Raw genomic sequence first — 15,298 nt, 5'->3', positions numbered from 1 at the left:
CCGATTGGTTCCCCATTCGGTGTTTGAGCCTCTGCAGCTGGATCTGTGGCCTGGGGCCTTTTGCAGGCCTCCTGGGCCTGCTGGGGTTCGTGCTCCCCTCGGAGCACTCCCGCAGGAGAACTGCCACTGAAGGGAGGAGGGAGGGTGGTTGGTTTCTAGCCGAGCCCATTGTGCTTCAGCGCTGCCCTGAGCATTCTGGTTCCTAAGGAGCTGGAAGTAATTTCTCTCTCAGTGAGACCGTGGCACGCGGCAATCCCCTGATTCCCTGCATGCAGTGTTTCAAGGGCTGGTCGCGGCCACATGAAAGCTGGGCAGCCGGGGCAGCCCCAGCTTGTGCAATGGCATTTGAGCCCCAGAGCAGTCGACCTGACCGCGTCGTCCCTCGCGGGGTCTAATACGGATTTTTAAATGACCGTCTCAGTCTGCCACATCGGACAAGAGGAACCCAAACCGATCAGTGAGGAAAGCTGCTGAGTAGAAGGGCAGGCTGCCTGTGACTCACCTGTCATGTTCTTTGCTGACCCACTTTTACTTGACCTTGATTTGCTCAGTGCAGTTAAAGACGCTGTCGTGAAGGCACTTTTGCCTCCTGATGGAAGTCCAGCGTGTGACAGCCCAGGATCTCAGGCACACGCGTGACCCAGGCAGATGGACAGATGGACAGGTGGTTAGCTTCTCATCTACCTCTGAATTGTAATTCGATCACGAGGAAAGGGCTTAATTTCAAGAAAACGGAACAATTATCTCAGACTAGACACAGTGCCAAAGCGGCAGGCCCTCCTCCTTGTCACAGGGCGGCTTAATCAGAAGATGGCCTAGATGGCCGCCTTTCAAGTGGGTCCTTGCAGTAGCTTGGCAACTGGCACAGGGTCATAATTGGAAGAATTTGGCTCTGAGTGTCTGTGGGTGTTTACAGTGCACTATAGGGCCGGGCTGCTTTTATTTATAGAATATTGTGAGCAACAAGCAGCAGAAGGCTGAAAAGCCACTAAATCTCGATTTATTTTTAACAAATTCCATTTTTCCCCTCATCCCAGAAGGAGAACTGAGTTATTAAAAAACAGTAAAAAATACATCATCGCAGAGCATGCCATATCTAATTATGGGGTTGCCAGCGTCGGCCTGCAGCCACATTTTAAGGGCTTTGTAAATCAGCCATCCATTCAATCTGTGAACTTATATGACTCCTAGTCTTCATTTAGATGTAGAGCGAGATTATTGGCAAGTGAGTGCTGATCAGAAAAAGTTCTACACTGCCTAAATTAGGAGATGGGGTGTATAAATATAGAAGAGTGTACTTATGTTCTCAAAGGGAGAGAAAATCACTCCTCGCTGTCCATTATACTTAGCGGTACAAGCGCACCCGGGGCGCGCGGCGGCCAGCACTGGGTATGTGCTCCCGGGTTTTCGCTCCTCGCAATGGCAGATCCGTGCCACCCAGAGGAGCTGTAGGGTGATATCACTGAGTGATTATTACCCGCACAGTCAGGAAAGACACGCAGCTGGTGCTTCATGGCCTGTGTTCTCGTTGTGTGTCAGAGCTGGGCAAGGCGTCAGGGACCCTCTAGCTCCGAGTACATCTTAGTCTAGGTGGGGAAGCTGAGGCCCAGGGAGGAGGGCGGCTTTCCCAGGGCTCCTCAGCGAGTCATGGCGGAGCGGGGCCCTAACGGGGCCCTCCTGTGCCAGGCCCGGAGCCAGCGAGCTAAACAGATGTGATTTCTGTCCTTCAGCGTTCCCAGCCTCGGGCAGGCAGACATCAAGACGGGCCAGTGGCCGCCACGTGCTCAAGTAGACAGGGCTGTGTGAGTACAACAGCCGGCGAGTTGAGTGGGGGGAATGGTGAGGGGGACTTGGGAATCTGTGTATTGGGACACTGAGGCAAAGGTAAAAGCAGCTGCTCTCCGACCCACTTGGAAAAGCCTCATGGATGCTGGGAGGTTGCCAAAGGAGGAGGGTGCCGCACGATTGCCGAGTACTGGGGGAGGAGAGTATGGTGCCACAGTGGTGCCCGGGAAAGTAGAGATGGCGGTTTTGGAGGGGCCCTCAAAGTGGATCATTGAGGAGACTTACGGGAACACCAAAGGGAGTGCGGGACTGGAGCGCAGGCCAGGGACAGGCGGTCCAGAGCGTGTGCGGCGCCCTGCCCTAAGCGGGGATGGCGAGTGGAGCGGGGGCCGAGCCCGGCGGTTCCCGTCCTCGGGCTCCCAGGTGCTGCTCATGGTGGCTTCCTTCCGCCCTTCGGGACCCTTCTTCGTGCAGCACTCGGCTGCCAGTATCCCTGGACGGGAGCTGGCCTGTGAGCGGGCACCTGTCTCTGTCTTCCCTGGGCTGATGCCCTGCACGGTGCCTGCAGAAGTGCGCCTCGGTGTTAGTTCTCTTGTTGAGGCTGGGAGGGGGCGGGGCGGGGGGGGAGAAAGGATGAGGAAGGATGGACTGTGGAAGCTTCTGGAAAAGTCACGTCTTGGCGATGCTGGAGGCCAGTGACTTGGGAGGATGTGAGTAGGCCAGGAGGGGCGTGCCTGGGGCCTAAATTAAGGCCGTAGCAGTCAGCACGGAGAGGAGCAAGCGGGGAGGAGATACAGGAGGAAGCAGCAGTAGGGGTTAGCTGCAGAGAGCCAGGCCACCCGAGGGGGAAGGACTGCGATGGGCTGGGATGGGAACCTACCAGGCAGAAGAGATGGTCTGTCTTCCTGCCCAGTAAGTCCCCAACCACTCCAGACGGTGGTTCTCACCAATGTTGGCGGGCGTTTCCAGGAGGCAAAGAACTGAAATCGGCACAAAGAATGTCTCCGGCGTCCTCTCCATAAAATTTTTTTTTTCTTAATCGGTTTGATACGCCGCTTACCCGCTTTTGAGTTCTCAGAGTTGAGAGCATATAAATTAGCAATGACGATTATACACGAAATCCTTGGAAAATAGCTGGGTGAGCTTTTGTGTCCAGAATTTGATCATTTTTCTTGGATTGGTATCGTGGTTTTTATACCGTCTGATAATGTTTCATTGATAAAATGGTTTCTGCTTCTGAAGGATGTTTTCCATTTTTATAGTTGACAAAGGTGATACTGAAATGATGGTGGAGGATGCTTCCTGAATCCGTTTTTCAAGGAGCAGAGTATTCCCTTCCCTCTCCCCTGCTCCTGGCCATTTCCCTGTGTCCCAGCGTCTTCGCCTGTGCCCAGAGGACCAAGCACACCAGGTCAGGGGAAGTTTCGGTGGTAAAGAACACCAAAACCTTGCCAGAGCGATGGTTGGGAGGCTGCCTGTGAGCCGGAACGACCCCCGTCCTCCTGCCCCAGGCGCTGCCTGTGGAGCGGGCCCACCTGATGACTGCACAGTCCGTGTCCCCAGTAACAGTAGCTTCAGTAAATGGTGCTGTCGTTCGATTCTCCGGAGTAAGAAAATGTTGGTAGTTTGTTGCCACGGCTCTGACATCTCACGCTTTCTGAATTGCTTTGCTAGGCACCCCGCAGGTGTTCAAGAAACACTTCTGAGTTTCACCGAGCCATTGCTGGTCATGGCGTCCACTGCCGCCACCACCCCCACCCCCCAGATGGTGTTCTGAGAAAATGAAGTGAAAGTCCCGAAGGTTGTGTACGTGAAGACGGTCCAAAGTCTCTCCCCGCTTCCTTCAGGCAGCTCGGCCACACCCTGCCTATCGGCACTTACTTGCTCGTTATCAGAGTCCTAGCATGGGCCAGTGGGAAGGGGCATCAGGGGTCACTTCCTCTGGCCACCGTCTTGTGCAGGAAAACCTCATCTGTACTGTTCCTGACAGGCAGGCGGGCCCCTGGGCCTCCTCAGGCACCCACACCCCAGGCATCCTGCTCCGTCTTTTGGACACGTGTGCTTGTTAGAAAATCCTTCTTCTTTCTGACCCAAATCTGCCTCTTGGCCCTGTCTCCTCATTGACCCCCCTTTCCTTCACTAGGGTTTGTGTTCTCCAGGGCCGTCAACCGTTCTTTCTGTGACATGGCAATCAGTAGTCCCATCAACGACAGGCACCCTGAGTGCTCACCATGTGCCAGGCATTGTTGTAGGCTCTCTACGTAAGTTGCGTTCATTACCACCTCCAACCACTCTGTGAGGCAGGTACTGTCTCTATTCTCATATTACCAATGGGGAGACCGAGGAACAGAGGTCAAATCTTGTCCAGAGTTACACAAGCAAGCAGCAGAGCAGACATGTGGACCCCGGCAGTCTGGCTCCAACGCTTGTGCTCTTAGCTGTGAGGCTATAACATGTCACAGGCCGGGTGCCCAATGTAAGCTCGTGGCCCGCTAGACTGGGGCCTGGCCCTACTTTGACTTACTTTCCAAGAAATCCCTTGACCGGAGCCTGAGTCGAACCCTTTTCTATGAAATATCCTCAGGGTTTGTTTCCACACAGCGGGCTATGGGGCAGAGGCCTGTGCACGGTCATCAACAGATGGGTTCGTCCCAGTTCCGCCAGGCCCCTTGGGGTGGGTTTCGATCAGGATGACAAATATGGGCTATTTGTATTTTCTTTTCCTGAACATGAAGTCTGATGCAACGGGTTCCTTGTTTAAAGTGCTTATTCATGGTTTTGTGGCGAGAAAGCTGAGGAAGAAAGGTACCTGAGGATTATAAGTGTGGACCCCCTCTTCAGGTACCTGCTCCAATGCTCAGTCTCACAGAACAGCCCCAGAGGTTAGGGGGTAGGGGGATGTGATGGCCACCTGCCCTCCAAAGCTGGGTGCAGGGTGTCAAATACACGTTTTTGGTTTTTTTTTCTGAAGTGCATAAACCAGGAAGGGCAGGAGAGGGAGGGCTTGGGGCCAGTCTGACCTGGGCTTGAGCCTTGGCCCTGCCCCTTGCCAGCTCTGTATCTAGATGCCAGGCATTTGTGGTCTTGGTTCCCTCTTCCGTAAGGTGGAAATAGCACTGTCTTCTTATAGGGATGATTTGAAGGTTAAATAAGCAGAGGCGGACATGCCATGAAGCTGCAGTGACTGTTCTAGAGTGTTCCCCACACCTGACACTTCAAGGTTTGGTGACCAAGCCCTCGCTCGGTGTCTGGCCCTTCCTGCATGGGTGGTGTGGGCTGCAGCCCCTGGGCTGCCTGCCACCTTGTGGAGTGTGGAACGGACTGTGGAGGCATGGGCCTTCCGGGGCAGGAAAAGTCCCCGCGGTCACATTGGCTGTCCTGGCCTGACCCCTGGCAGGTCAGGCTGGGCTCCTTCAGGAGTCTTTGGCTTCATCCGGAGTCTGCTTCCTGTACTTACAAACCTCTGGGCACAGGCCACACGGTGGCTGAACCAGGAGGGCCGAGAGGCTGGGATTGAACCATCTTTCTTTTTGTTCATTGCTTTTCAGACAGCGTGCACCCCAGTTATTCATTCCTAAAGATTTAAGTAGCGAAGTGAGGGACCTGATCCCTGAGGTGCGGGCCCGGGGACCTGGAGTGAAAGCAGCTGGAAGCAATAGAGAAAGGATTGGACAAAATCTAATTTGGGGTCCTGAGCAAGGACCTAACCTCCCTGAAATGTGGTGTCTGTATCTGAAAATTAGAGGTGCTGATAGAACTAACCCCTTAGGTTGATAGGAGGAGGATTCGATGAGATCCCGTGTGAGCATAACAAAAGGCGCCTGACGCTTCTGTTATGTCTGACAATTAATAACTACAAATAGAATTTCCTTTTCTTCCACTGTTAACCCCTTCTCCTTATCAGCTCCTGACTGCTGTTTGTTTTCCTATATGACTTTGGATAAAGATCTTAGTGATGCTTTGCCCCTTTGTAGAAAACCTAGAGTTGAACCAACTGCTGGTTCTGAATGGGCACGTAGCGCCCCCTGTAGGACGTCTTTGGGATGTGTAGGGCGATTCGGCCATGACAGGGATGGTCCTGGTCAGGGCTGTCTTCCAGGAAGCGGATTTGCTGGATGTCACCCATGGAGACCAAAGGATTGTCCAGCATCCTACACAACCTCCTGAAGTTCAGTGGGCACTCATGGAGGTGGAACCCTGTTGACCGAGCCTGGAATCTGACTCACTTTACACCTAAACACACATAATTTTTGCATGCTTTTAATATATACAGAATTTTCCAGGAACACAACCACCAAGTATATGAGGTTTACTATGCGTTATAAATAGGTCCAAGCACCTCATTAGATCTTTCATCGTGTCTTCTGGAGTAGCTGTGCCCAACATTTGCATATTGACTCTGTACGTAGTATCTTATTTTAACCAACTTATTTTTTGTGTGTTATAGTCAGGGTATTATGCAGATTGTGTTTGAAATTATGTGTTGGTATGTTATATTATTCACAAATTTCAGGAAAGTGAAAAGAATATTAAAATATTTGTCTAACTTTTGCAAGTATGAGAGAGGGAGTGTGTGTGTGTGTGTGTGTGTGTGTGTGTGTGTGTGTGTGTGTGTATTAGCTTATAAATTAGCTGGAGAAACCTTAGGATAAACCTGAAGTGAAAAGAAATGGTTTCTTTGAATAAGTTGAAGGGAGACGTAGTCAAATGTAGAAGGATGGGTTAAATATACATACCTAGACATATCTTTTTTAACTTTAAAAAGAACAGGTCACAACTAAAGGGAAACAGAAAGGTATGCAGCAAAGGAATGGGGTCAGAATACTCCACATAGCCCCCACCGTGCCTAGGATTTACATGCTCATAGTAAATATGAAAGCTGAATATTCATCTGCCCAAAATAATTATGCAACTTTGTTGGCTGAATGGGAGGTTAGGTTCTTATGCATGCCTATAATGACAGAGGTAATAGAAGAGAGGTGAATTTCCCTCTTCTGTGGCGAGAAGTGAACAGATCCCGGTTAAAACTGGGGTGTCAATGAGCAGTACCATCCGCAGTTGTTCAGAAACACAAAGGTACTTTCTGTAACTGGTTGCTTCTGAAAATGGGCAGGAGAACATAGGGACAGATAATTCTTCCAGGAGCCTTGTAGAACTTAGGGAGTCTCTACACTAGGTCCTAAAAAAGCATAAAAGAATAACGAATAAACAATAAAAATTTAATTTAAAAATTGTTTGATTTCTCTTAAAAATGTCCTTTTAGGGGCGCCTGGGTGGCTTGTTCGGTTAAGCGTCCGACTTCGGCTCAGGTCATGATCTCACAGTCCGTGAGTTCGAGCCCCACGTCGGGCTCTGTGCTGACAGCTCAGAGCCTGGCGCCTGTTTCAGATTCTGTGTCTCCCTCTCTCTCTGATCCTCCCCCGTTCATGCTCTGTCTCTCTCTGTCTCAAAAATAAGATAAACGTTAAAAAATTTTTTTTTAAAAATGTCCTTTTACATTAAGGATATGTAACCGACGTCAGAATTTTTAATGGCATCCTTTGTCAGACAAAGAAGGTGTTTTGATGTTTTCCCCTGTCCCTTTTAGCAAATACATAAAGAGTCTGAAAAGTAATTTTTATCGCCTTTTTTCATCTTTGCCATCTCTGGTTTTTTTTTTTCACCTCTCCCACCTGTACATACTTTTTTTTTTTTTTTGAACATCCATGTGTAGATTTTTACAGAAAGGAGAACCGGCCAGGCCCCTGTTCTTTACCATGTTGTGTTGTCCTCTGCCTACACGAATTAATTGTGTGAATGTTGTGAATTTACCTCTTGGTATCCTTTGGTTTCCCAGGGAGGTATTTGCCTTTTTGTCGATTTATAGGAGGTTTTATTTTTGTTTTGTCTAATTAAGAAAGGATGAGAGTCCTTCACCTGTCACAGAGCTTTGGAGTCAAACTGACCTGAGTTTGAATCATGACTTTCTTGTTCATGAGCTAAGAATTTCAGGCAATTTACTTCACATCTCTGAGAATTAGTTACTTCTTTGGAAACTCAGTGAAACAACACTGACTGGCACAACATAAAAGCCCAGCGTGTGGTCTCTGCTGCCACAGTTTTTGCATTGTTATTTTTGTTGTGGTCCCTGCACTGAATATTTTCCCAGGAAAAGCACCTTACGAACTCATGTTTTTCCAGACCCTTGAGCATGTGACGGTCACTTGCTGTAACCAAAGCTTGGAAAAAGGAAACCAAAAATCACTGAAATAATGGCTTTATTCCTTGCGTAGGAATGAAAGCAAACAAGCAGATTCCGTTTTAGCTAAAAGAGGAACTTGCAGGGATGTTTCTGGGGTCCGGAACACTCACGGCAACATCTGGGAGCTGGGGCACTGGGGGAAGGCCTTGAGATCCATCCCAAGATCAAATTGTCTTCCTCAAGTTGTGCTCATGGGACGGGCAGGTGGACAAGAACATTTCAGAAAGGTTTCCAGTTGTTGTGAGTGAAAACGGAGAGGACCATCTGTCAGACACACACCGGCCATCCCCCCAGTACCCTGGTCAGGGCACGTCCTTACTGTGTTCTGACATCCTTGCCTCATAGGAAGGAGGTGGGATGGGCTTCAGCTGGCCCTGCCCTACATCTCCTACTTTCGCTTTTCTCTGCTGAGTCACTGAAGACACAAACCATGTGGGGCCCAGCTCTCCAGTGGGGCACATCGGAGTTGGGTGTCCGTTCCCCCTGCTGGCTGTGTGATCTCAGACAAGTGGCTGTACCTCTCTGAGCCTCATTGCCATCTTCTACACTATGTTGATGATGATGCCTTTCCCAAAAGGTTGTTATGCCCACCATGTGAGCCACATCTGGGTCAGCACCGTCCCCAGCAGGGGTGATGCTCAGTAACCAGGAGGCAGTCTCCGCTCCAGATGGGAGGGGAGGGGCAGCAGGAGTGCAGTGCGCAGCTGTGCACTCCGTCCTGCAACTTCTGTGTCTCGTCGTGCCTCTCACTTAACAGTTCCCCGACCAATGGCTGCTGGCCTCTAGCTGGACGACAAGAGATCCCTCTTCCTCCAGCCGTCACACAGGGCATGCAGCCTGGCAAGTAGAGCTCACGTTGGAACTTTCACCCCCAGTCACCCCCATACCTGGGGGCCTTTGTGCAGTTCACAGAGTGGCTGTCACCCCTCATGCCAGAAAAAAATCAGAAAGTCCGGTCAGCTGTTCCTCCAGAGTATACCAGGAAGTGACCGCAACTCATCACCTCACCTGGCCACACAGCCCCGAGCCCTGTCATGCCCTCCTCACTGCCCGCACTCCTGGGCCGGGACCGAGCTGTGTCACCTTCCCCAGACCATCGTAGCCCTCTCCTCGCGGGCCTCCCCAACGCACTCATGCATGCATGTGCACACTCACTCCCACACACGCACATGCATCACGCTCACCCGTGCGCACACACGCAGGCACAGGCATGCTCACTCACGCACAAGCAGGTGCACCCACCCACACAGTCCCGCTACCGCCACGTGCACCTGCACACACAGGTCCCCCCTCCCCACCATCTCTTCTCAACCCCGCAGCCAGGCTTAACCCCAAGTGGGGGCCCATCATGCCCCCCACTTCACTCAGAGGCAAAACCAAGGCTCTCACGGGGGCCTGCCAGGCACCACGTGGTCTGTGCCCACCCTGCTCCAGGGCTGGTCCCCTGACAGCCTCGGCTCCCTCTCTGCCTTTGTGCAGGCTCCTCCCAGCCTGGAGTGCTCCTCCCTCCCCGCCTCACCTCCTCACCTCCCCGCTGCCGCCACGTCTCCAGAGCTCCTCCCGCCCCGACTCTGAGTTCTTGCCCCAGCGCACCCCACCTGCCAGCATCACTTACTTACTCGTCTCTGCTTGCCCTCCTCCCCAGAATGTGTACCAGGTGAGGACAAGGATGTTTGTGTCTTCGCCCGCAGTCCCGCTGTGGAGAACGGTGCCTGGCACGTGGATGCCCTCAGCAAATATTTGCTGAAAGATGAACGAATGAGTGACTGCGGACCCGCACCCTAACAGTGTCTTCATGATTATGACATTGTCCTCGATTGAAATTTGACTGCCGCATGCAGTTTGTGGTGGAAACTTACTCAAGTCCCTGACTCTTCTCACCGTACAAATTACCTGGTGGATATGGGTGCTCAGTAGAGTGCGTTGAGGGGATTGCTTGAGGGCCTTGGGCGCCTGGTAACCATCTGAGGCCTCCTTACCTGTCAGCCAAAACCTATGGTAGGTGAGCCATAACAGGGACATCTACTTCCTGTCCCCCAACACCCCTCAGCTGGGAGTCCCCCAGCCCTGGGCAGCCAGCTGTCCACTGTGGTGCCCGTCTCTGTAGGGAAATCACTGTCTCTGCTTTCTCTACCTCACCTTCCCGGGCAGTTTTGTTACTATCAGCCATTGACTTAAGTTTCTCATGATCCTGTTCCCAGCTTTCTGTAGGAGGAGCTCTTTCCCTGTATGTTGGTTTCATTGAAGTAAAATGAAGGGGTTGGATTCCCGAAATACCACTCAGCTTTCCAGTTGTCACGAGTCCTCCCTGCTGCAAAATACTGGCCTCTCCTCCGGCCCCCACCCCATGCCCAGGTTCCTCCACTCACTCCCCAGCGCCCCTCACTGACTCCCTCGTGGTCCCCAGAGCCCCCTGTTAAGTTCTTTATGTCCGCTGGCAGGCACACACACTCTGCTCTTACCATTTCTGAGCTCCTTCATTCCAGAGTGTCCCGTCTGAGTTTGATTTCTTTGACATCACAGCTTACCTTTCCACAGCCTCCTACCCCTCCTTTCCTCAGCAGCGTGAGGCCCTTCGTTTCAATGAGCACAGTTAACCTGATGAGCGTTCTAAGTGCTTTTCCGATACTGAGCTCATGCAGTCTGTGACTGCATCCTTCTCATTTTACGGGGGAGAAAGCACAGCTCCCAGCGGTCACGGAACTGGCCCAGGACGCACACCTCGTAGGTGGCAGGGCTGGGATTTGAACCCAGCCGTCGGGCTCCAGAGGCCCTGCACTGACCGCTGCCCTGCCCTCCCTCCTCATGTGCCCATGATCCCACCCTCTTGTCCATGCCCCACCTGCCCCTTGCCAGGGGGAGAGTCTCAGCTCTTCCCCAGCCCCTGCTTGTCAAAGTGCCAGGGACGTCACATGCCTGATCCACCGGCTCTGGAGAAACACCTGCGCAGTATTCTTCCCCTTTTCTCTCACCTTGCCCACATCCTCAGAGAAGGCATATCCCTTTTCTCCTCAGAGTCTCAACCCTCCTTGGGTCCACCCCTGCTGGCTGGGCCAGCCTGCCTCCACCCACAGCCCTGACCTGGAACTAAGAGCGCCTCCCAGGCCTCCCCGTCTGCTCTCCCTCACACCAGTGTCTTGATTCTACCACGAAATAACAGCACTACATCCTTTGGTTTCCTTTAGAACAAGATGCGGAAGTTTTCCAGAACTTTCTGCAACTTCAGGCAGTAAGTTTTCTGGTGGAAATAGTGTTCTTCCCTCTGAGTCTTTAGGGCCAGGCTCTCTTATTCTATACAGTAAAAAAAAGAAGAAGAAAGGTTCTTCTTCCTAGACTTCAGTAATAGACTTGGCGAAGGTCTAAGAAGGCATCTCTTTTATCATTCATTCAGCAAACATTTACTAAGCACTTGTGCTGGGCCATGTGGTGCTCTGTCTCGTGACTCTTCATGAGATCTCTGAATCCCACTAAGGGCCCCCAGTAGCCCCTGGAGACTGGGATGTTGTAGGTTCTGCTCCATTGATCGTGTTGAAGACTTCTTCCACAAGAACCAGCCTTGTGTTCATTCACAGAATTCCCCAGGACTTACAAATCCTGCCCCCGTGAGACCCTCTCAACTGGCCCTCCAAGCCCTGTGCTTCCAAACGCAGCCTCCTTGATTTGTGCTTGATTCCGGGATTCCCAAGCATCTAGAGCTACCAGCAGGATTGTCCACAGGTGCCACAGACAGGGATCCCCTGGCCCCTGACAGCCACGGTCAGTGCTTTTTCCCCAGCTCAGAACAGACTTCCAACAGCCCGGTCCACCAGGCAAGCATCTGCAGCCCCTAATTCAAGTCTCACCGCCACCCTGGTTCCTTCTCCTTCCCTCACCGACGACAACACACACACACACACACACACACACGCACACGCACACGCACACGCACACACACCAGCCCCTAAGCTGTCTTTCCTCCTCCATTCTGCTCCTGTCCCTTACGTTTGCCTCACAGCTAGGGAAGAAAGGCCCTCCTTCCTCAAGACACTTGACTGCCACCTGCTGGAAGTTTGTCATAACGGCTCCGCAGATCTCTGTCACTTACCACGGCAGAGGCACATCCCGGACTTGTGCTGTTTGTGCAAGTGTAAGCCTGGCTCCGCCCCTTGCAGCGAGCATGCGGTCATGTCTTTATTTAGATCCTGTCTCTCCAACTCGATTGAGGGGATCTTGAACATTAAGACTGCTGATTCCTCTCTGTGTCGCCGGTGCCCTAGGGGCTAGACAAATCCTCGCTGAATGACCCCGATGCAAACACCTGTTACCTTAGGCTCAAAGCACCTGGCCTTACTGAACGAACATTCTCTAAATGCATCTGTTGCAAAGCAAGGCAACTGAACTCCCCACAGGCTGTCATAGGGACCATGGAGGGACCAGGGACTTGCAGAGGAGACAGAGCCCCTCCAGCCTCTTGCCTCTGCTCAGAGACCACCACCACCTGAGCGGACTAGAGCAGCTCCTCATCCATTCCCTCAGTAAACTTGGAGCCAGGCCCCAGCACCACATCGTGGAGAACGTGGAGGATGGGAACAAGGGCCACCTGCCATGGCCCTCTAGGGTTGGGGGGGGGGTGTAGGCAGGGAGGGAAAATACTTCTGGAACACCTCTATGCCCAGGGCAGGCCCCTGAAGGTTGTGGGATACAGAGATGGCCATGCAGGGGCCCTTACTGGAAGGCTTGGGGTTTTGAGGAAGCAAATCAGTAAGCATATAGCTAGTAGGGTAATCGAGGATGCCGATTCCCTAGCGTCCATATTTTCCTAAGCCACGCCCTCTTATTAAGCCACGCCATCAAACACTGCCACCCTAGTGACATACTGGGGATTCACAACGTGGCTTAACGGAGCACCGTCAGCTGTCACACCTGAGGGTAGGGGCAGGCCGGGGCAGGTGTTCACTGAGGTCCCATTTTAAAAGGGGGAAGCACTCTCTTCTTTCACAAAGCTTGTTGCCTCAGAGCCCTTAGGCCCGGCATTGCTCAGGTCCCATAAACCTCCCTGACAGATACCCCTCCCTGGTCAGTCTGTCCGGAGGATACACTTCCCAGCCAGTGTGAGGGCTGGACGTTTCCTTCTCTGCCCTGGCTGCCAGGAAGCCCAGAGACAAACCTGTTGGTTCAGGTTCTGTAGCTGTCTTGAACTAGGATTGCCTTTTCTTACTTCCCCTCATGCCTGCTCCAGGAATGCTTGGATTGGGGCTGGGGGTGGTTTTGGAGACGGGACTGGCAGTGGTGTGGTAGTCAGAAGACCCAGCACGGAGCCGGGCACACTTGGGCTTCCGTCCCCACCTGCCAGCTGCGTTATCTTAAGCAAGTTAGCTTTGCCTCCTCCATCCTCGCCTGGAAAATGGGGATAATGACCACAATTAACGGATGGGTTATTGTGAAGATGAAACTAGTCCAGTGTGAACATCCCTGTCCCTTCCCTCCTCCCAGATCAGGGGATCCGTCAGTGGCTCCAGGATCCCGTCTGTGCTTCCTTCATCCTGCCTGTGTCGGTCTGCTTCGGATGGGTGAGAGATGCAGCGGTAGGAACTAGGTGACCAACTGTCCTGGTTTGTGGGGGACACGGGTTTTCTGGGAGGCAGGACTTGCGGTGCTAAGGTGGGAAGATCTGAGGCAAACCAGAAGAGTTGGTCTCCCTAGTGACACCCAGCCTCAGCCTCTCAGTGGCTCCCAGTAGCAAAGCTTTATTTCTTCCTCGTGCCTCTATCCATCCGGGACCTCCGCGAAAGGAGGAGCCTCGCTCCGGGAAATTCCTGCTCTCGGCACAAAGGAACGCGTGGTAAAGCTTCTTTTAGAAGGTTGAGGCCGTCCCTTCCGCTGGCATTCATCCATCAAGGAGAATCACGTGGCAGGGCCAACACCGCACACTGTCCTCGCAGGGAGGGGAGGCTAACAGTTGGAACCATAATGCAAGCTACACGCCCCTTCCCCTTCCTGTAGCATGGTGGGGTACTGGGTCAAGGGGGAGGGAAAGCAGGGAGAGATGCCTGGTCTGCGATCGGTGGTCTTCAATGTGGTCATCCTCCTGTAGATGACATGGGTGGGTTTCTCATCCTCTCGTCGATGACCCGTGTGGGTTTCTCCGGCTCTCGGCTCACCCTGCTCTGCTCAGAGGAGCAGCTGTGTCTGCTTTTGGTGCCTAATAGTGGTTGACACCCTCACCCTTCTCAGCTGCCGAGGTCCTCTGCAGGGGCTAGCCGGGGCTGGGACTCCCCTTCCAGCCCCGTGCTCCTTTGTATGGAGCCCCTGAGATTCTTCTTCCTGAGCTCCAAGGAGCACGAGGGGATTGAGGGGCTACTGAGGGTACCATCAAGCTCTCCCCAAGCACACTGCACAAGTCTCTTTGTGCCTTGCTTCCTCTGACATCCGGTGAGCCTCCCCCTCCTTTGGAAGTCTCCAGCTCAGAAGTGGACACACGTGGGGTCCCCGATTCCAGGCCAGGCTCCCCCAAGAGTGTCTTTGCCATGTGTGACTTCGATGGCAGCACCAGGGCTGGCCCGGAGCCCCCCCTTAGCAAGGACCCCTCTCACAGTCACCTGTTGTCTCTTGGAGCTCCCTCCCGGGGCTCAGTTCTCCGTCGGAAGAAATCAGCACAGAAAGGGGGGTTTTCTTTTGTTGTTTCATTCATTGTCTTACATCTAAGAACACCTTCTTGGAGAGAAGACAGCTTTCCAAAAATACTTGTCGCAGCTGATTCAAGCTTACTTACTTTGTCCAAGCATACAGGAAAGGGCTTTCTGATTTTTGTTTTGCAAAATATAGTGCCAGCATTTGTGGGAGCATTCATTATTTCTATAAAGGAAATTTGAGTATTGGAACAACTGATCCAGATAAGAAATTTCATACGGGCTTTGGTACGGAGAGCCTTCATCTAAGTTTCGGAGAAGTGAGGGAAAGAGAGTGAGGTGCGGTACCCAGGGGACTCCCTAATAGTGAGATCACGGAGGCGGGGCAGAGAGTGGAGGGGCCACAGGTGTGAAGAGAAGGGTCAGAGCAGCATGAGCAGAGCCAAAAGGCCTCTTGGGGGAGCCAGAAATGCCTTCAACCTGAAGGCACTTGAAAGGAGAGCCGTTCACCAGGTGACCAGTTAGTAAAGGGCAAAGCAGCGTGGGCCAGTGGAGGTCACGTGCTCTTGAGAACTTAAGTGCCTAGAGCTTTAGGCATCAGATGGGGAGGGCTGGGCGGGGCAGGAAATGCAAGCAAGCAAGCAAGCAAGCAAGCAAGCAAGCA

At 52.5% G+C, this 15,298-nt stretch overlaps 1 protein-coding gene and 1 long non-coding RNA gene across 13 annotated transcripts in view; one reads left to right on the top strand and one right to left on the bottom strand.

Moving 5' to 3' along the window:
* Positions 1-595, bottom strand: part of LOC121018194 (uncharacterized) — a 33,784-nt gene extending 33,189 nt beyond the window's left edge. Inside the window, exon 1 of the long non-coding RNA XR_005785069.1 lies at positions 503-595. This is a non-coding gene — a long non-coding RNA (uncharacterized LOC121018194). The remainder of the gene's footprint in view (positions 1-502) is intronic.
* Positions 1-15,298, top strand: part of BMAL1 (basic helix-loop-helix ARNT like 1) — a 100,395-nt gene that overhangs the window by 48,905 nt on the left and 36,192 nt on the right. Inside the window, exons 1-2 of one of the 12 annotated variants that reach the window (XM_040456806.1) lie at positions 514-664; positions 1,731-1,802. The exons of 10 other annotated variants lie outside the window; for them this stretch is intronic. The gene's annotated coding sequence lies outside the window, so the exon portion shown is untranslated. Of the gene's footprint in view, positions 1-513; positions 665-1,730; positions 1,803-15,298 lie in introns of those variants that run through there. One more of the 12 variants, XM_040456805.1, reaches the window with a different exon arrangement.

This window comes from Herpailurus yagouaroundi, unplaced genomic scaffold, assembly GCF_014898765.1.
Source record: "Herpailurus yagouaroundi ecotype Mexico unplaced genomic scaffold, PumYag 218, whole genome shotgun sequence".
In the NCBI taxonomy this organism is placed as follows: domain Eukaryota; kingdom Metazoa; phylum Chordata; class Mammalia; order Carnivora; family Felidae; genus Herpailurus; species Herpailurus yagouaroundi.
Note: the sequence above shows the minus strand (reverse complement) of the source record. Positions and strands in the feature narration are given on the sequence as shown.